This window comes from Hordeum vulgare, chromosome 5H (assembly GCF_904849725.1).
Source record: "Hordeum vulgare subsp. vulgare chromosome 5H, MorexV3_pseudomolecules_assembly, whole genome shotgun sequence".
NCBI lineage: Eukaryota > Viridiplantae > Streptophyta > Magnoliopsida > Poales > Poaceae > Hordeum > Hordeum vulgare.
The window spans coordinates 243096464-243117615 of NC_058522.1; positions in this window are offsets into that span (position 1 = coordinate 243096464).

The window sequence follows — 21152 nt, forward strand, 5'->3', positions numbered from 1 at the left end:
TCGACTAGCATGGGATCAAGTTTATACCGCGCGCTACAAGGGAGTGTCCTCCGTCTCGGTCCCAGACCGGAAACACCCATGCCCCTTGACCGGATGACTGGATTTAGTCCAGGGCCATGGATACCTTCATCCCGGCCCCTCTACTTGGTGTGTGACTGATACTAAGCCTATGACCGACTATACCGAATCCACAGTCAGGAAACTTTGGTAGCACGATAATGAAAGTAAGACACTGACAAGACTCGATCTAGGCCGATACTGGAGTTATCGCTTTTTTTTTCCATCACAGTTATGCACTTGTCATGACCAGGCCATAACCTATCACGTCCGTGTGACTTGGTTATCCATGACCTCTCACAACCATCACTTGACATAGTCATGTTTTTACAATTATTTATGAGATATGCAGTATGCTTTAATAATGCAATGGATGAATATTAATTTTTTTTAGTGAGCAAACAACACATCCGAAGTTCAAACATGCTTTCCTGGTTCCACGTAGTTAGGATCAAGCTCGGTGAAGTTAACATCGGTGTTTCCTTCGTCGGAATCTACGTCATATAACACATACCGTCGTAAGAGTTAAGGCCTAGATACTGGCTCTAAATAATTTTTAAATAAACCTGAAACTAAACTAGAACCTCATAGCAAGATTTTGCAAAAAGAATTAATCCAAAAGCTGTTTTAGTTTATTAGTTATAAGCAAAACTAGTTCAGGGACTATTCTGTAATAAAACAGAACATATCCAGGGGCTAGTTATAGAAACTCAAAGGGCCCGGAAGGAAAATATGCTAACCAACCTCAAAGACAGATCCTGGCGAAGGCGCCTTTGGAGAAAACGATTCAAAAAAAAACAGAACCCTGACGAGGGGGTCCCACCCTGTGAGGTTTGAACTCACCGATGCGAGAGGCATTGCGGTGATCGTCGGCGGCGATTGACGGAGGGAGAGAGCCAACCGAGGACATCTACTCACTCGCCGTGTTCCCGTTCTTCGGTGATAGGTGGATGGGGTCGAGTGGGGGCTCTACACCGATGATGACCTTGCTCCGGCGGACGACAGCTTTGGGCACCACCGGAACTCACCGAGGGACTCGCCTGGGATCGAATCAGAGGGGAGCTCATGATGAGTGGGTCACAAGGAAGCTACTGAACGCCTCAGGGGCTCCTACCTATGCTCACCTTGCTCCAATCCAACCAGAACCCAAAGCGGATCAGGGCGGGCGGAGCTGGGGAAGAAGGCCCCTCCGAGGCCCTCCTTTGGCTTGGGAGAGGCTTCAGAGTGAGGGTGGGGAGTGGTGAGGTGAGTGATGGGTTCGACAACTCGGAGGGGGCTCTATTTATAGAGGCCCGAGAGAGGTGTCGCGGTTCTTAACTCCGGCGAGCAATTCCGGTGATCTAGGGGGTTAGTCAGGTGCTTAGGTGGTCCGGCTCGTACCTACTCATCGACGGGAATCCATTTTTGGTCTAAGGTTGCTCAGTCATCGATGGAGGACCCGGGTCGCTGGAGCGGGTCTCGTTGTTTACGGCGGCAATAGAGTTCGTGATCTATGCTACCCGTTGTGAGGCGACGACAAACGCGGCGCGTGCTGGGTCCAGGGACACGCGGAGGCTTCCGGTGCAATGGACGGGGCCGGACGATGCGGGGATGCACCACGGGAGACGCAGGTGGCCGCAACAGCCGCTACAGGTGCTGCTGCTGGAGTTTGACTGGCTCAGCCAGCTCACCACTGACGATAGCAAGCATCCAAGGAGATGTGTGGTGCGCGGATAAGCTCGGGCAAACGATCGAGGGGCGATTGCATCGCTACTGTGGTAATTGTCACTGAAACTAAACTCTGAACATTTACTGAAGCAGGTTCAAAGATAGATAGTGGCAACAGTTTAGGCTAGGTGTTTGATCGAATGCAGATGTCACGTGCAAAAAATATTTTGAGCTGGAAATATTTGGGTTGGTCTCTCATTGGGTGAAAAGACTGCCCACAAATTTTCAGAATTTTTATAAACTGTTTTAGACCGGTTTTTATTAAAAACAAAGTCTTTTGGGTCACACTTGAGTCAAATGAATTTTGAAATTTTCAAACTTGTGACTCCAAAGTTTTTGGTGAAATAGGTTGATGGTACTAAGGTCTTCTAAGTGTAGGAGTTTGGATCCAAATTTCCAACGGAATCAGTGAGTTCCTTTGTAAATATGCCAGGGTCAAAACTGATTACAGAAAATTCTTTTATTTGAAATAAAATATGAAAGGTGGTTCAATCTTTCTAAAGCTTTGGTAAATCAATGAAAATGAAAACATAGATAGTAGACAAGTGCCAAAGGGTTTAAATCAGAATGGAGGAAAAAATTCTTGAGGAGAAATGACACTTGAACCTATAAAAATAAATTCCAAGGTTTTACAAAAGAATAAAATATTCTCCCAAACCAATTCATTTTGAGAAGAGGCCAAAAGCATACATTTTAAATGAGCAGTTTGAGAAAAGAAAGCTCTAAAAGTTTTCTTAAAGAGGTTATCAAAGAGCTTCAGAGCTTTGTATCAAAGCCAAAAATTTAGAAATCCATTTTAAAAATAGTTCAAAATAAAGAAATCAAATCGAAAAAATTTAGGGTGTTACAACACCTACCCCCTTAAGAAAAATCTCGTCCTAGATTTCAGCTAGTCCTTGAGAAGTTGCGGTTGCTCTTTCTGCAGGAAATCCACTCTTTCCCAAGTGGCCTCCTCCTCTGAATGGTTGCTCCACTGTACTCTGAATAGTTTGGTGACCTTCTGTCGCATCCTCCTTTCTATCTCATCTAATATTCTAACAGGGTGTTCCTGATAGGATAGGTCTGGTTGTACTTCTATACTGTCATGGGCTACGTGTTGATCGGGGTTCCTTACACACTTCCTTAGTTGAGAAATATGGAACACGTCGTGCACGTCTGACAGTTCTACTGGTAGATCAAGTTGATATGCAACTTGGTCTCTTTGAGAAATTATGTGAAATGGTCCGATGAAGCGCGGCGCAAGCTTGCCCTTGACCTTGAAACTTTGTAGTCCCCTCATGGGCGAAACCTTTAGATATACATAATCATTTGGGTTGAAGCCGACATCACAGTGTTTTTATCGTAATAGCTCTTCTGACGGCTTTGGGCTGTCTTGAGTTTGTCCCTTATGAGTTTTACCTTGTCATCTGCCTCTTGCAGTAGTTGTGGACCAAAGATACGACTATCCCGGTTTCTGACCAATTTAGAGGCGTACGACATCTTGTTCCATATAAGGCTTCAAAAGGTGACATTTGTAAGCTTGCCTGATAACTGTTGTTGTACGAGAATTCGGCGTAAGGCAAAATGTCCTCCCAACTGTTTCCATATGTGAGCACACAAGCCCTGAGCTTGTCTTCAAGAATCTGATTTACACGTTCGGTTTGCCCTCCCGTTTGAGCGTGATATGCCGTGCTGAACACTAACTGGGTTCCCAATGCTTGTTGCAAATAGTCCCAAAACCTTGATGCAAACTAGGTGCCTCTGTCGGATACAATAGTTTTAGGTATCCCATGCAAGCAGACAATACGGGCGAGGTATAACTTTGCTAGCTTCTGAGTGGAGTACATAGTTTTTACCAGAATGAAGTGAGCCACCTTTGTGAGTCGATCTGTGATAACCCATATAGCATTGTGTCTGTGTAGTAACTGGGGTAGTCCGACAATGAAGTCCATTCCTATCTCATCCCACTTCCACTCGGGTAGCTTCATAGGCTGCAACAATCCTACTGGCTTTTGGTGTTCCGCCTTGATTCATTGGCATGAATCACAGGGGTCAATGAAAGAAGCAATATTTATTTTCATCCCGTGCCACAAATATTTTGCATGTAGATCCTTGATCATTTTTGTACCTCCGGGATGGATTGAGTATGGCACATTGTGCTTCCAATATTTGAGCTTTGAGGTCCTCTTGGTCTGGTACACACGATCGGTCTCTGTACCATAATATCCCTTCATCATCAATAATAAATTCAGTGGCCTTTCCAAGGTTCACCTTTTTCTTTATGCCTTCAATGCTTGGGTGCTCCTTCTGAGCCTTTTTGATATTCTCGTCCAGAGTGGGTTGTACTTCTAGTTGTGCCACGGTGCCTTCTAGGACGAGAAGCAGGTTTAGCAGAGAGAACTCTGTGGAAATCTCACGTCTTAGCTTTGGTACCAGGCCTTTTCTGAGGTGGGGTTCCGTATGATAGCATCGGCTACCACATTAGCCTTATCAGGATGGTAATGAATGCCCACGTCATAATCTTTAATTAACTCCAACCAACGTCGTTGTCTTAGGTTGAGATCTAGCTATGTGAAGATATATTTGAGACTCTTATGATCCGTATATATCTCACAGTGATTTCCAAGCAGAAAATGTCTCCATTCCTTGAGAGCATGTATCACGGCGGCCAATTCCAAATCATGAGTGGGGTAATTTTCTTCATGTCGTCGTAGTGGTCTTGAGGCATAAACCACTACCTTCCCTTCCTGCATAAGTACGCATCTGAGGCCTTTCCTTGAGGCGTCAGAATATACCTCATATTATTTGTTTAAGTCTGTAACAATTAATACGAGTGCCATGGTCAGTCTCTTCTTCAGCTCTTGAAAGCTATTCTCACGGGCTTTAGTCCATTCAAACTTATTTTCCTTCTTGAGTAGTCGGGTCATGGGCTTGGCAATAGTGGAAAAACTTTCAATAAATCTCCTGTAGTATCATGTCATTCCAAGGAAACTTCGGATGTCTGTCACGTTGGCTGGTTGCGACCATTAACTTATGGCCAGGACCTTCTCAGGAACCACAGTTATGCCTTCTTGGGTCATTACATGTCCCAAAAATCAAACATGCTTCACCCAAAATTCACATTCAGTGGACTTGGCATACAACTAAAGTTTACACCGTTCCCCCAACACAATTCTTAGGTGTTCTGCATGTTCTTCGGGGTTCTAGAGTAGACAAGTATGTCGTCAATGATGACTATGACAAACTTATCCATGTACTACATGAATACCTTATTCATTAAATGCACGAAGTAGGCTGACGGATTTGTTAGTCCGAAAGGCATAACCGTAAACTCATACAATCTTTATCGTGACGTAAATCTTGTCTTCGGGGTGTCTTCTGAACGTATCTTAAGCTGATGATACCCTGACCCCAAATTGATCTTTGAGAATACCTTTGCTTGTGCTAACTGATCAAACAAATCATTTATCCTAGGTAGTGGGTACTTGTTCTTGATGGTGGCCATGTTGAGGGCTCGATAGTCAATGCAAAGTCTTAGCGTCCCATCTCTCTTTTTGGCAAATAATATTGGCAATCCCCAAGGCGAGGAGCTGGATCTGATGTACCCTTTGTCCAACAACTCTTTTATTTGCTTCTTGAGCTCGACTAACTTAGTAGGTGCCATGCGGTATGACTTCTTGTATATTGGGGTGGTACCACGTGCAAGTTCAATAAAAAATTCCATTTCCTGGTCTCGTGGCATACCTGGTAGCGCATCAGGAAATACATCTGGAAATTCACATACCACTGGGACGTCCTTCAGCTCAATAGCTTCCATCTTATTTAGTCGTGCTTGGGTTGACTTCTTCTTTTCTAAGGCTGCAACTTTTACTCTTTTACCCTCATGGTGGGTGAGTGTGACCGTTCGGTTGAAGCAGACAATAAATCCCTTGTTGGTATTTAGCCAATCCACCGCCAGAATAACATCCAAATTGTTGCTTTCCATCATAATGAGATTTGCCCAAAACGTCAAGTCTTTGATCTCAATGGTAACATCCTTGCAATTGTGTAATCTGTTGTACTCCCGGGGACTTGATGGTCATGGAATTTTCTAAGGTGAGGGTTGAAAAGTTGTGTTTCGAAGCGAAACAATTTCGAAATGAACGAATGGGAAGCTCCGGAATCAAGAAAAACCATGGCAGGAATTTTGTTGACAGGAAACTTATCGAGCACTATCTCTGGCACGTTCATAACATCTTCTTCGCCGACAAGATTCATGTGACCCTTCCTGTGATTGTTGTTGGGGTTTAAGTTGTTGTGCTTTGGGGCTGGGTCAAAGCTGGGAGGGTTGGTTTTAGTCGTACCATTCCCGGCCTTTGGGCACTATCGGGCGAAGTGTCCAGCCTCTCCGCACACAAAACATGTGATATCGGGGCGGGGAGTAAAATCCTTGTCCCTCGCATAAAACTGGGTGTTGACTTTATTTGCTGACGTTGGAGTATGAGGAGTTTGATTCTTTGTGTCTTCGGTCTTGTGCTTGATGTTGCACGTTGGTGCCGAGTTGTTATGATGGTGCTTAAGAATGTCATCCAAGCTGTGATGTTTGGCCTCCAGCATATTGGCCTTGTCTACAAGTGTTTTGAAGTGTGGAAAGATGTGAACAACCTGCTGGCACTTTAATGCCAGAGCGAGTCCATCCAGGAATTTCTCCATTCTTTTGTGTTGTGTCTTATAGTCTTCACTTGCATAACGGAATAATTGATTATACTGGTCCAAATATTCTATTATAGTGGAACTCTTTGTTTGAGGTCTTCAAATTCCCTCTTCTTGATTTTCATGACGATGTTTGGAATGTCAGCCCCATGAAAACTCTCCTTGAATTCGGCCCACGTGATGTCGTTCTCGTCGGGATGTATGCGGAGGATATATTCCCACCACGAAGTTGCTGCTCCAGTCATATAGTGAGGTGCGTAGAGTACTTTCTCATGGTCGAAACATTGTGCATTAGTAAGCTTCCTCTCGATGTCATGTAACCAATAGTCTGCTTCCATAGGCTTGTCGGTGTGGGAAAAAGTTGGCGGACGTGTCTTCTGTAATTCAGCTAATCTGGAGTGTTGCAGGTTTGGCCCACGCTGATTTCCCATATTCATCAGTTGGTTCATCATCTCGTGATGATGTTGCTTGCTCTGCTCATACACACGACAAACCTCCGAAAATGCTGGATCGCTCTCGTGTTGGCTTGACTGTCCTTGAGTGAAATCATTCCATGTCTCATCAGATTGGTTTTCTCCCTACATTCTTGGCATGGAGCATTTCCAAGGACGGCTCATTTTCTCAAAGCTGGATTGATGTCACAAATACCAAATGAGAAACCCAAGTTCAAGGAAAAATAAAGTTCAATTTTTTATCCAAGATAGACACTGCGAAAAGTCTTTTACATAAATTAACAACCGCGTTTGGAGAAGGACTGCGGTACATCTTACATCGCACATATTATACATATCACTCAGGTCGTTCTCTCGTATGCCTAACATGTTATTTAAGCTAGTGCACTTCTCCTGGTCCTACATGACGCAACACGACTACTTCCCTTGAGTCTAGGAGCACACTGTCATACATATCATACAAGCGCACAACGATCTACTGCATCATCTCTAGGCGGAGTCGGAAGCCCTGGATTGGCTGACCCAGGGAAAGTCTGAGATGAGGAGCTGGGGAGTCCACTTCCTCTAGCACGGGCTCTAGGCGGACTGCACGTGACAGCAAAGCACGAACTGGGCTAGCAGGCATAGCAGCTCTAATGGAAGCAGGAGCAATGACTTGATTGAACTCTTCAATCGAAGGCAGCTGATGGTGAAGCTGAGCTGGCGGAGTGCACGAGGCAGAAGAAGATGGGCATGACCGAGGTGGTGCGGGGCGAAGGAGATCAGTCCTGTTGTGACGACGAGTAAGGGCCTCCATGCGAGCAACCACCAAGTCATCCACTAAGCCATCAAAGGCTGGCGACAAGGCTATGAGGTATTGCACGAGCATCCCAATAGCATCATCTTCCTCTCATGTGGGGCAAGCAAAAGCATAGTGATTGGTGTACGGCACGTGGCATGGCTGGTAGTGATAAGGACGAGTCTTCATCACTGGGAGGGTGTCCCGGAGATGGGTAATTGCCTCCCTGGCTGCCATCTGAATAGCATGCCTCTCCATAGGCATGGCTCTCCCAACAAAACAAATACGACGGGCCTCCGGTCGCCCACCAATAAAATGCACCGACGCCTAATGCATACTCAGGGAGTCGCTGATCTTGTGGCGGTAGAACGTGTACTCGGTGTGAGTCATCGGTCCAATCGTGATCTTGGCAATTACGGAAAGAAGTCATGAAAATCCCGCCGGCTCGTTGGCGAACATGTGACACGGGCAACCGCTGCCAGTCATCTACATAGTAGACAAAATTTTCATATAGTCATAACATAAATATATGTTCACTAATAGAAAATATCTACAACATGCAGAATAATAACACAACTAATCCGGTTAGCGATCGTGCCTAGGGGTTTCATACAGTCAGCCTGGCTCTGATACCACGGTTGTCAAGACCGGTTTCCAAATAAAATAATTTATTGGAAATCAGCCATGGGCGTCACTAGTGTAGAAAAATATTTCCCACTGATAGACTTATCTTGATACAGAAAACCAATAGTACTTAATATTAAATAGGTAGAGCAGAGGTTGCTCTACAGTTTATTACAACATGTCCAAGTCTCACACAGACGGATATGTTATAGTGGTAATGGGATAACTCTACTGCTTGTAATAAAAGTGGTATGCCACATGAGAGAAATGTGACATGACAAGTACTACTATGCACCAAGCGTCAGAGTGAGGCTTGATGATTTATTTGCGGTGGCGGAAGCGGTGAAATAATACAGCAGCAGACTCCATGATCACAACACCGAGTGGGACTCCTCTACACCAGACTCGCTATCGAACTCTTCATCCATGAGGTCTCCTTCATCCATATCTGGCCACATCAAGAATCAGTGAGTACTTCGAAAAGTACATGCGGTAATCCTCCCGAGATATCCCAACAGAAAACATTAAAATGCACCGATCGGGTGTCTGCAGCGACGCCTCGAAAGGTTAACAAGGGTTAGTTTACCACCGTCGGGCATCAAAGCGACACCTGATACACGGCATAAAGTAAATAACAAGCCAGAGTCGGGCGTATTAGAGACACCATAGAAAGGGCATAAAAGTAAATAGCAAGCCACAGTCGGGGTGTCTTAGCGACACCACAGGGAGGGCATAAACATAAATAACTAGCCAGAGTCGAGCGTCGTAGCCAAGCCACTGAAAGGGCATAAAAATAAATAACAAGCAACAGTCGGGCGTCTTAGCGACACCACAGAGAGGGCATAAAAATAAATAACAAGCCACATTCGCGCATCTTAGCGACACCACAGGAAGGGCCTAAAAATAAATAACAAGCCATGGTTGGGCGTCTTAGCGACACCAAAGAGAGGGCATAAAATAAATAAGAATGATCCGGGTGGTACAACCAACCTTCAGGACAATTCTAGAAACAAGATGTTAATAATAATTTTTCCACAATACCATTAGATATCCACAACCATTATAGTCCGTGCAACTTGTATTCCAAGGACCGACTCTAAGACCGGCACTTGACTTGCCAAACTGCCGTCCTTAACCATGGACACGGCTACTCGAATAGTTTTAACTCTGCAGAGGGTGTACTCTTTACCCATAGCTCACGGGTTCCAATAGTCCATATGACTAATCCCGCGTACGGTATTTTAGAAGCATACACTCAGAACCAGCACACACCCATTTGACCCCCACGAAGCCCGGCTCCACCCGGACTACGCTGCCAGGGGAAAACCATAAGACGGGGAGGCTCCGACCTCGAATAGCATGTGAACAAATTTATACCGCGCGCTACAAGGGAGTGCCCTCCCTCTCGGTCCCAGACCGAAAACACCCATGCCCCCTGACCAAATGGCTGGATTTAGTCCACGGCCATGGATACCTTCATCCCGTCCCCTCTACTTGGTGTGTGACTGATAATAGGTCTACGACCGACTATACTGAATCCTCATTCAGGAAATGGTGGTAGCACGATAATGAAAGTAATACACTGACGAGACTTGATCTAAGTCGATACTAGAGTTACCACTTTCTTCCCATCACAGTTATCCACTTGTCATGACGAGGCCATAACATATCACGTCTGCCTGACTAGGTTATCCATGACCTCTCAGAACCATCACTTGACATAGTCATGTTTTTAACATTATTTATTAGATATGCAATATTCTTCAATAATACAATGGATGAAAATTAATTTTTTGTTAGTCAGCCAACAACACATCAGAAATTCAAACATGCTTGCCTGGTTCCACGTAGTCGGGATCAAGCTCGGTGAAGTTAACGTCGGGATTTCCTTCGTCGGAATCTACGTCATAAAACCCATACCGTCGTAAGAGTTGAGGCCTAGCTATTGGCTCTAATTAATTTTTAAATAAATCTGAAAATAAACTAGACCCTCAGAGCAAAATTTTGCAAAAATAATCAATTCAAAATCTCTTTAAGTTTATTAGTTATAATCAAAACAAGTTCTGTGACTATTCTTTAATAAAACAGAACATGTCCACAGACTAGTTTGAGAAACTAAAAGCGCCCGAAAGGAAAATACACTAACCAACCTCGAAGACGGCTCCTGGCGAAGGCGCCTTCGGGGAAAACGATTCAAGAAAAAAACAGAACCCTGACGAGGGGGTCCCCCCTTGTCAGGTTCGAACTCACGGGCGCCAGAGACGTTGAGGTGATCGCCCACGGTGAGTGACAGAGGGAGAGAGCTAATCGAGGGCATCTATGCACTCACCATGTTCCCATGCTTCAGTGGGAGGTGGATGAGGTCGAGGGGGGCTCTCACTACTGGAAAAACATAATTTGCCGACAGCTTTCAGCTTGGTCGTCAGCAATTTCACGGGGCTGACGGCATAGAGACTTTGCCCTAAGCCAAAATAAATGTTGACGACATAGGAGAGGCTGACGGCATAGATAATCTATGTCGTCCGCTTTGGCTAAGCCGTCAGTCAGCTGACGGCAAAGGAGAAAAACACTGACGGCATAGGGAGGCTGACGACATAGGGAGCTCCCCGGTCCCACGTCCGTCCACGGCTTAACGGGGCACCGCTTTGCCAACAGCTAGCTGACGGCAAAGCCTAACACTTGTCTTTGCCGACAGCTAGCTGACGGCATAGCTCGGTGTTTTCCCCCATGCACACGACCTAACTGCATGCCCTATCCTCTTCTCTCTCCCTGCTCTCCCTGCTCTCCCGACCCACCGCCGTCGTCGACCCGCGCCCGCCCCGCGTCAGCCCATACTCGCCGACGCCGCCCCGCGCCAGCCCTGCCCCGACCACCCGCCGTCGCCCCGCCCCGCCCCTCCCCGCCTCTGTCCCACGCCGCCCACCCTGACCCACCCCGCCTCTGCCACACGCCAGCTCTGCCCCGCGCCAGCCCCGCCCCACGCCGCCCATGCCAGCCCCGCCCCGCCGCGCGGCCGACCCGCGCGTACCCATGCCAGCCCCGCCCGTCGCCCCGCCCCGCCGAGCCGCCCCCCACCAGCCCCGCACCACCCCGCGCCAGCCCCGCACCAGCCCCACCCCACGCCGCCCCGCGCCAGCCCAGCCCAGCCCCACCCCGCGCCAACCCCGCCCCGCCGCTGCCCCACGCCATCCCCGCCCGACTCGCCGGTGAGCTCCTCCTCCCCTTTTTATCTTTTTTTAGTTTATTTTTCTATGTTAGTTAGATCTATTAGTAGTATATGTTTAGTTAAATTTAGTTAGCAATTACTTAATGGTAGATTTTTAGTGGTAGATTTTTAGTTAAATTTAGTTAGCAATTATTTACTTAGCAATTAGAAGGAGATTAAGAGAAGAAGAAGAAGAAGAAAAGGAAAAAGAGAAAGAAGAAGGGGGATAATTGTTTAGTTAGCAATTACTGCAAGTAGAAAAAGAGAAAGAACAAGAAGAAAATGAAAAAGAGAAAGTAGAAGGGGGAGAAAAGTTAAATTTAGTTAGCAATTATTTAATTACCCTAGTGTGTATTTGTGTTGATTGAGTGCATTTAAATGTGCAGTAGCTTCTCCGCGAGGGTTTGGTTTTCGACGACCTCCCCTGCATTCGAAAGTGAGCACATTTGTTAACTCCTCCCCCACCCCTTTATTTTTCTCTGTTCCGGCCTTCGTGCTGATGACACTATCTAGCTAGGTATTTTTAGTATTAAAATGCAAAGTTGTTGCATAACCAATATGCGTCTCCCGTTCGAAAGGGTTCCTCTCATAAATATGCATGCATTTGCATATTTATAACTGTGATTCTCTCGAATTGTCCAACGTTATCCATGGACAGCCCGGGTATGTGTAGATTGGGTCATTTTCCACGCTTTGATCCGGATCCCATGCAGAGTTTCGACACCTCCTCCTTGTTTTTATCCGGGCACACATCCTCTCGGTTAGTTTCCGAGACATGTATTAGGAAAACAGCGGGGAGGAGCTGCCGAAATTTTGCGTTGGGTCGGGAGCAGAGCATGGGGAAATGACCCAATCTACACATACTCGGGAGGGATTAGGACCCATCTTTACCTACTAGCTGGTAGGTGTGCATGCCGTGCATCCCAATGTATTAACCATGATTAAAAAATGGCCATAATTAATTTAACATACTTGATGAACTGATAATTTATATTGTTTTATATGTGGATACTATGTAGCTAGCTTGCCAGAATGACTGATCGTGAATGGATGTACACCGGTCACCATAGTCAGAGAGATATGACCGATGAATGGTTTAGCAAAACCTATGAATTCGTGGAAACGACATTTTCTAAAGGCCAGCCAAAAACATGGTGCCCCTGCACTAAGTGCAAGAATTATTCGCGACAGACAAAGGATGTAATGGGTAAACACCTGCAGATGCGTGGTTTTACTCCTTGCTATACCTTGTGGACATTTCATGGTGAGTCGGTCCAACGTAACAGAGACGAGGTGTTGCGTTAGCGCACCGATGATTATTGTACAGGGATTGAAGACATGGTGAATGACTTTGATGATGCTCGAAACAAGGACGAAGAGATGGAGGAATCCGTGAAAGCCTTCTATGCCATGTTGGAGTCTTCAAAACGTCCTCTTCACGAGCACACTAAGATTTCTCAGCTAGATGCCATCGCACAAGTAATGGCTCTGTAAGCCCAATTCAACATTGGAAGAGACCTGTTTGACTCAGTGATGACCCTATTTGGGCGCTTTCTACCAGAAGGTCATATTATGCCTTCAAACCTATATGAGTCAGACAAAATCCTTAGTGCACTCAAGATGCCGTATGAGCACATACATGCTTGTGAGAAAGGATGTGCCTTATTTAGGAAAGAGAATGCAGACGAAACGTATTGTTCATTTTGCAAGTCCTCCAGATATGTTGAGGTAGAAAACGGTGAAGGTGAGAAGAAGCGGAGCAAAATCCCCATAACTGTCCTACGATATTTGCCGATCCTACCAAGACTTCAACGACTTTACATGCTCGAAGAAACAGGAAAACAGATGACATGGCACAAACATGGAATTAGGAAAGAATTAGATGAACATGGAGTTCCGATGTTGGTACACCCTTCAGATGGTGACGCATGGAAGGCATTCGATAGTATACATAAGGAAAAAGCTAAAGAACCAAGGAATTGTCGAATCGCCATCAGCCTCGATGGGATCAATCCTTTAGGTATGACGGCTACCCAATATAGTTGCTGGCATGTATTTGTCATTCCCCTCAACCTTCCACCATCATCCATTATGCAAAGAAAGCACATATTTCTGACGTTGATAGTTCCAGGGCCAAACTACCCGGGGAAGAATATGAGTGTGTACATGCAACCGCTGATGGATGACTTGAAAGAAGCTTGGGTGAATGGGGTCAACAAATACTATGCAGCTAAGAAAGAGAACTTTAAAATGTATGTTTGGTACCAATACTCGTTACATGATCTGCCGGCATTTGCGCTTTTCGTTGTCTGGTGTGTGCATGGAAGGTTCCCATGCCCACAATGCAAGGCAACTCTTAAGTTTCATTGGTTGCCGGCGGGTGGGAAGTATTCCTGCTTTGACTTGCATAGACAGTTCTTGCCTATGGACCATCCATTCAGAAAAGACAAGAAGAATTTCATGAAAGGTAAAGTTGTCAAACACTCAGCACCACCTGCGTTGACGGGGGCACAAATTAATGAACAGTTAAAATCTATGGAGCCTTATCCAAACTGTCCAGGGTATTTCTTGGGTTATAATGAGCAACACACCTGGACCCATAGGCCATGCATCTGGGATCTCCCCTACTTCGAAGACCTCTTACTTCCACACAACATTGACATGATGCACACTGAAAAGAATATCGCCGAGGCCCTTCTTGGCACATTTTTCGGCACTGATAAGGGCAAAGATAATACAAAGGCTAGAGTTGACCAGGAGACTCTGTGTGATAGGCCATCACTAAACATGCCAGAACCGAAAGGAAGAAAAAATTGGTCCAAACCACCTTCCTGGTACAATCCTGAGAAGGGAGCAATAAGGGAAATCCTCTTGTGGGTGCAAAAAAAGTTGTTGTTCCCCGATGGGTATGCTGTGAATATAGCGAGGGGAGCGAGCATTGAAAAAATGAAAATTTTTGGGCTCAAGAGTCACGATTGGCACATATGGCTTGAGCGGATAATGCCGGTGATGTTGCGCGGCTATATCCCCGAGGCTGAATGGCTAGTATTGGCCGAGTTGAGCTATTTCTTCCGTGTTCTTTATGCTAAAGAGTTGTCGCGTGCCTTGATAGATGACATGGAAGAGTTGGCGCCTAAGTTGCTTTGCAAGTTAGAGAAGATTTTTCCACCGGGCTTCTTTAATCCGATGCAACACATGATTTTGCATCTCCCAACCGAGGCAAGATTGGGTGGCCCTGTGCAAAATCGTTGGTGCTACGCAACAGAAAGAATGCAAAAGACACTTCGAGGAAAATGTAAAAATAAACGTAGAACTGAAGATCGATGGCTGAGGCGTTCATTACTGAGGAGGCGGCAAACTTCGTAACAGCACACTATGATGCCACTATGCACAGCTTGCATAATCAAAAGCCTTGGTACAATCTGGGCGACCCCAAACGACGTGAATCCAATCTCAGCCTCTTCAAAGGGAAGCTCGCACCTTCTGGTGTGGGAAAACCAAAGTTGTTGTGTGTCGAGGAGTGGCACACACTAACGATGTATATATTGAACATCTTAACAGAAGTTCGTCCATACATCGAGTAAGTGCTCTGTACATTGTTTCGCAACTTTAACAAGTTTTGTGTCTAACAACTATTATTAATTGATACAGTCGAATACGTCGAACAATTCTCGAATGGTGTTGCAATCGAAAAAGAATCCATTCTCGAGTATGAACTTCTTGAAAAGACAGGAGGCGGCTATCCCAGTTTCATCTCTTGGTTCAAAAAAAGGGTATCTCCCTTATATATAATAGGTGATTTCCCTTGTTGCTATTACTCATGAGTAACACACCAAATTCTATCTTTTCTTAACTTCTAGGCTAATTCAGATCAGCAAGTCGACGATGAATTGAGAGAAATAGCTAATGGTTTTGACTTTAAGGTCCGTACATTTCAAAAGTGCGACATCAACGGGTACCGCTTTCATACTGCTAGCAAAGAGCTTTCAATGCCCGGTCAAAAACCAAACAATTCCGGTGTTTCTGCTATAGGCGAGGGAGGTGTCGAGTATTATGGAAGACTTGAAGAAGTCTACAAACTTCATTATTATGGTGAAAATCCTCCGAACGTTGTTGTGTTCAAATGTCATTGGTTCGATCCTACTAAGACAAGACGGACTCATGAACATCTTGGGATTGTCGAAATTCGACAAGATAGGCAGTTAAGCGGTGTCGATGTCTATATTGTGGCTCAACATGCCACCCAAGTTTTCTATCTGCCATACTGTCGCCAAAGTGTTAAGAACCTGGAAGGTTGGTATGTCGTGTTCGATGTGCCGCCACATCTTAGACCACCTCCCCCAAATGAAGACGATTATGAACCTCAAATTGACCCAATAACATATGATGGAGAATTCTTCCAAGAATCACGTGGCGTGAGACGTAGTACCCGAAACTGCTCTACGTCCACACTGAACACGGAGGAACAAGACTCACGTGATGATGAGGAAGAAGTGGAAGTAGAAGAAGTTACCAATGCCGATGAGCTATCAATTCTTGATGGGTTACAAAAAGGCCTTCCACATGATGTCCCTGAACCCGATGACGATATCAGTCATGACGACACGTGTGATACTGATGATGATTTTGCTTCAATTGACCATGGAGAAGAGACAAATGATCCAAACTATTAGTATTTTGTATGCATCCAAACATTGTTGTTTAATTATTCAATTATAAGTTGAATTATTCATGTATTTATTATTGTTCATTTAATTATTGTCCTTGAATTTGTACTAATTATTTAACTATTTATCGTTACAGGTGGTGAGACATGGCAGGCGGGGATAAGTTGAGGATAGCACCTGGGCAGCTACGGAGAACTTTGTTGTAGAGCTTTGCCGAGGAGCCCCGTGGGAGAGGTGGAGGAAAGAAGAGAGGCAGAGGACGTGGTCGTGGGAGAGGGAGGCTGCAAAATAGGAGCCAGTCGCCACCACCCTCAGCTACTTCCGTCTCAGCCACTTCACCCTTGCAGACGAGGGTGTCACCGGTGCGGGATCCTCCCGTCCAGGAGCAGACACCGATGCAGGGGGCTGAGGCGGAGGCTGAGGCGGAGGCTGAGGAGGAGGCTGAGGCGGAGGGTGCTAAGGCGGAGGCTGAGGCGGAGGCTGAGGCGGAAGCTGAGGAGGAGGGTGCTAAGGCGGAGGCTGAGGTGGAGGCGGCTGAGGCGGAGGCTGAGGGGGCTGCCAGCAAGTCGGTCTACCAACGTGGTATGACACGAGTTCCAGACCGATTGGACTTGCAGCACAGGGCGTTCATTAAGCCAGATGGCGAGAAGTAAGTTGATATATATTGTGTCCCTTATATCATTATATTTCACCAAGTATCTAATGTCTTTGCCTTATGATTTTGTAGGGGGTGGGATTACCAGAAGAATACCCGGAATCCAAACTGCCTCCTTGGTGCTTTACTCAGGGAGCACTTCCCTGGGATAGTGCAGTTGCCCGGTGAGGGTATGGTTCCCGAGCCAGGACTCAAGTGGGAGCACTACCAAGCCGCTCTGCTCCCGGAAAACACACATGTCAATGGTGTTGTTTGCGTGAGCGTGGCCGACAAGGTGTTGGCTGATTTTTGGGTAACTATTATTTTACCCAATAAAAAGTATACAATGTTATATATTGTTATTTCCTTCCAAATCATTTCACTATTCATCTGTGCATCTATTTGGCATAATTGCAGAGTTACTTTAGGGTCGAGGAGGGGACGAAGGAGGCGACCAAGAAGAACCTCGTGAAAGAGTGCAAGAGTTTATTGAATAACACGAGGCACGAGCTGCTTGTTCAGGCTGTTCAAGATTGGTACACCAAGCAAGGGGAGCCGAAGACAAAGACTGAATGTCGAAAGATTTACGTTGATAAGACCGAGTACATGGAGGTATGTACATTTCAAAGATCAATTCTTAGGGCTAGTTAGGTCAATTTAGTTAAAATACTTAGTTTCATTCTTCATTAACTTACATTCATAGGTTCCCCCGAGATGGTTGGCCGATAAGATGGATTGTTGGGAGATGATAGTGGACAGGTGGTGCACAGAGGCTTGGTTGAGCACCCACACTATGGCCAAGGACCGTCGTGCCCAATTGGTTGGTGTGCCACACCACCAAGGCAATGCCAACATCAAGCAATACGCCAAAAATGGGTATGTGTGCCTTGTTTTGTTTCATCAATAATTCATTCGTTCATGATTTTTGTTGTACTAATTCTTTGTCTTTTCGTGTAGGCCAAACACAATAACCAGCCCGAGCCTTAGGGATACGCCGCGTTTAGCATGGCCCATAAGGGCTCGTACAAGACGGCGAAGGCATATTCTGAGGGGGACAGGCCGTCGGCGTACACAAGCATGTCCGCCTACAACAAGATGACGTCTTATTTTGAGGTGGTCAAACAGCTGCGCGGGCCTGACTTTGACCCGAGCCAGAATCCTATCGATCCAGAGGCATTGATGATCTCTGGTGGCGGTAAGAGTCATGGCACGCTGGCCATGTGTGATGGCTTCGTCCCTATCACTGAGACTCTATCTCAGATCAAGGCGAGGCAAACGAGCTCCACTCCTATAATACGGCAACGCGCGAGGCCAGTTGATCTTGCCATCGAGGTTAGTTTTCTTCATTATTTCTTTCGTTCTTTTGTCCCTGGATGGATGATGAAAATTCCTTTTGAGGAGTGGTTGCAGGCCGCACTTATCAAGGAGAGGGAGGCCACCAGGCTCTTGTTGGAGGAGAGGGACCGGAATACGCAGAGGTTGCTTGAGGAGGAGAGGGCACGCAATAATGCCCATGTGAAGGCCATGCACGACTTCGTTGTGGTAAGTCAGTTGTGTGAGAATCAAGGCTATGTGTGAGACGCAACAAGGCTATTTCTTTGACTCCTCGAAAACTAATTTGCAGGCTATGTGTGAGAAGCAAGGTTTGCCGCCCCCTCCGCCGATGCCTTCTCCTGTGGGAACGGTGAGTTCCCTTTCAATGACCAACCTTGCACGGTCTTATACCATTGTCTGCCGCTGTGCTAACCACATATTTTAACTATTTCCTTGTTGCAGCATCATTCAAGAGTTGAATCCCACGACCCCTTTACTTCTCCTGGTGAGAGCCCTAGCAACCCAGCGACCAACGGAGATGGAGCTTCTCCTCCGTTTCTTGGCATTCAGTAAGTTATTCCTCTCCTTCTCATTCTTCTTATTGTTTAGATCAACTTAGATTATGCCATGCTTTAGTTAGCTTAGTAAATTCTAGTTGATATTAGCCATGCTTTAGTTAGCTTAGTAAATTCTAGTTGATATTAGAGCTCAAAAATGACATAATTAGTTTAGAAAGTTTTAAAAGAAACCAGAAGAGAAGAACAAACAAGAGATGAAGAAATAAGAGAAGAAGAAACAGGAGAAAAATATAACTTCTCTTCTTTATTTTTCTCCATCTTCTTCTTCTTCTTCTTGTTCTTCTTCTTCTTCCACTTCTTCTTCTCGTTCTTCTTCTTCTTCTTCTTCTTCTTCTTCCACTTCTTCTTCTAATTGCTTAGCTTAATTTAGATAACTTCTTCCTTATTGTATTCTTCTTCTAACTTCTTCCTCATTATGCAGATTTTGATAAAGCAGCATGGCATATGGATGGATGCTCGAGGGACTTTGTAATGCACTTGTGTAGTCTTAGATGAACTTTGTAATGCACTTGTATTTGCGGATGCACTTGTGATGCTTTGTAATGCTTTGTGATCTTGTTTGCACTTTAATTACATATATTCGTGTTGTTTGTACTTTGCGATGCACTTGTGTTGTGTTGTTTGCACTTTGTGATGCACTTGTGGTATTGTTTAGGGGCTGGGCAAATATATATATGTTGTTGTTTGTATCTATGTTTTGCAAATGCAGGGAATTAACAGAAAACAAATATGAAAAAAAGCAGAGAGGGTCTTTGCCTACAGCTTACTGACGGCAACGGCTTTGCCGTCGGAGGACTGACGGCAAAGAAGACACGTGGCGGCAGCCTGTGTATCCTGGCAACTCTGGGAATACCAAATTTTCCCAGATTTTCGGCTTTGCCGTCACCTGTGCTCCAGCTGTCGGCAAAGAGGGGACCAAGGGGACCCAGGTTTTCGGTGTTGCCGTCAGCTTTGCTACGGCTGTGGGCAAAGAGGGGACCCAGGGGACCCAGCGTTTCGGCTTTGCCGTCAGCTTTGCTACGGCTGTGGGCAAAGCCTGCCGTTAACCTTCTAACGGGGCTCGGCCTGCGCCGTTGCCGCCATTGCTCTTTGTCGTCAGCCCGTGCCACAAAGCTGATGGCAAAATCTTTGCCGTCGGTCGACCTTCGCTGACGGCAAAGAAGGTGATTGCCGATAAAATCTTGGCCGGTTCCTTTGCCAACAGCACACTGACGGCAAAGCCTTTGCCGTCCGTTAAACTGTCCTTTGCCGTCAGCTCTAGTTGTCGGCAAACCTGCAGATTCCAGTAGTGTCTACGTCAACGACGACTGGTGGACGGCAGCTTTGGGCACCACCGGAACTCACCGAGGAACTCGCGTGCGATCAAATCGGAGGGGAGCTCAGGATGAGTGGGTCACCAAGAATCTACTGAATGCCTTAGGAGCTCCTACCTCTGCTCGCCTTGCTCGAATCCAACCAAAACCCGAAGCGGATCGGGGCGGCTGGAGCTGGGGAAGAAGGCCCCTCTGAGGCCATCCTCGGGATTGGGCAAGGCTTCGGAGTGAGGTTGAGTGCGGTGAGGTGAGTGATGGGTTCGGCAGCTTAGAGGGGGCTCTATTTACACAGGCCCGAGAGAGGTGTAGCGGTTCTTAACTCCGGTGAGCAATTCCTCTAATCTAGGGGGTAGTTAGGTGGTTAGGTGGTCCAGCTCGTACCTACTCATCGAGGGGAATCCATTTTTGGCCTAAGGTTTCTCGGTCATGGAAAGAGGACCCGAGTCGATGGAGCGGGTCTCACTGTGCACGACGGTAGCAGAGTTCGTGTTGTGTGTTGCCCGGGCTGTTGCGACGGCAAACATGGCGTGTGCTTGGTCCAGGGACATGCAGAGGCTTCTGGTGCAATGGGCGATGTCGGACGGTGCGGGGCTGCAGCAAGGGAGATGCTGGTGGCTGTGGCAGCCGCTACAGGTGTTGTTGTCGAAGCTTGACTGGCTCAGCCAGCTCACCACCGACGCTAGCAAGCGTCCAAGGAGATGCGCGGCGCGCGAATAAGCTCGGGCATAGGATCGAGCGGCTATTGCATTGCTACTGTGGTGATTGTCACTCAAACCGAACTATGCATATTTACTGAACCAGGTTCACAGATAGACAGTGGCAACAGTGCAGGCTAGGTGTTCGATCAAATGCAAATGGCACGTGCACAAAATATTTTGAGCTGAAATTTTTTGGATTGGTCTCTTATTGGGTGAAAAGACTGCCCACAAATTTTCAGAATTTTGGAAAATGTTTTTAGACTGGTTTTTATTAAAAACAAATTATTTTGGGTCAAACTTGAGTCAAATGAATTTTGTAATTTTCAAACTTGTGACTCCAAAGTTTTTGGTGAAACAGGTTGAGGGTACTAAGGTCTTCTAAGTGTAGGAGTTAGGGTCCAAAATTCCAAAGGAATCACTGAGTTCCTTTGTAAATTTACTGGGGTCAAAACTA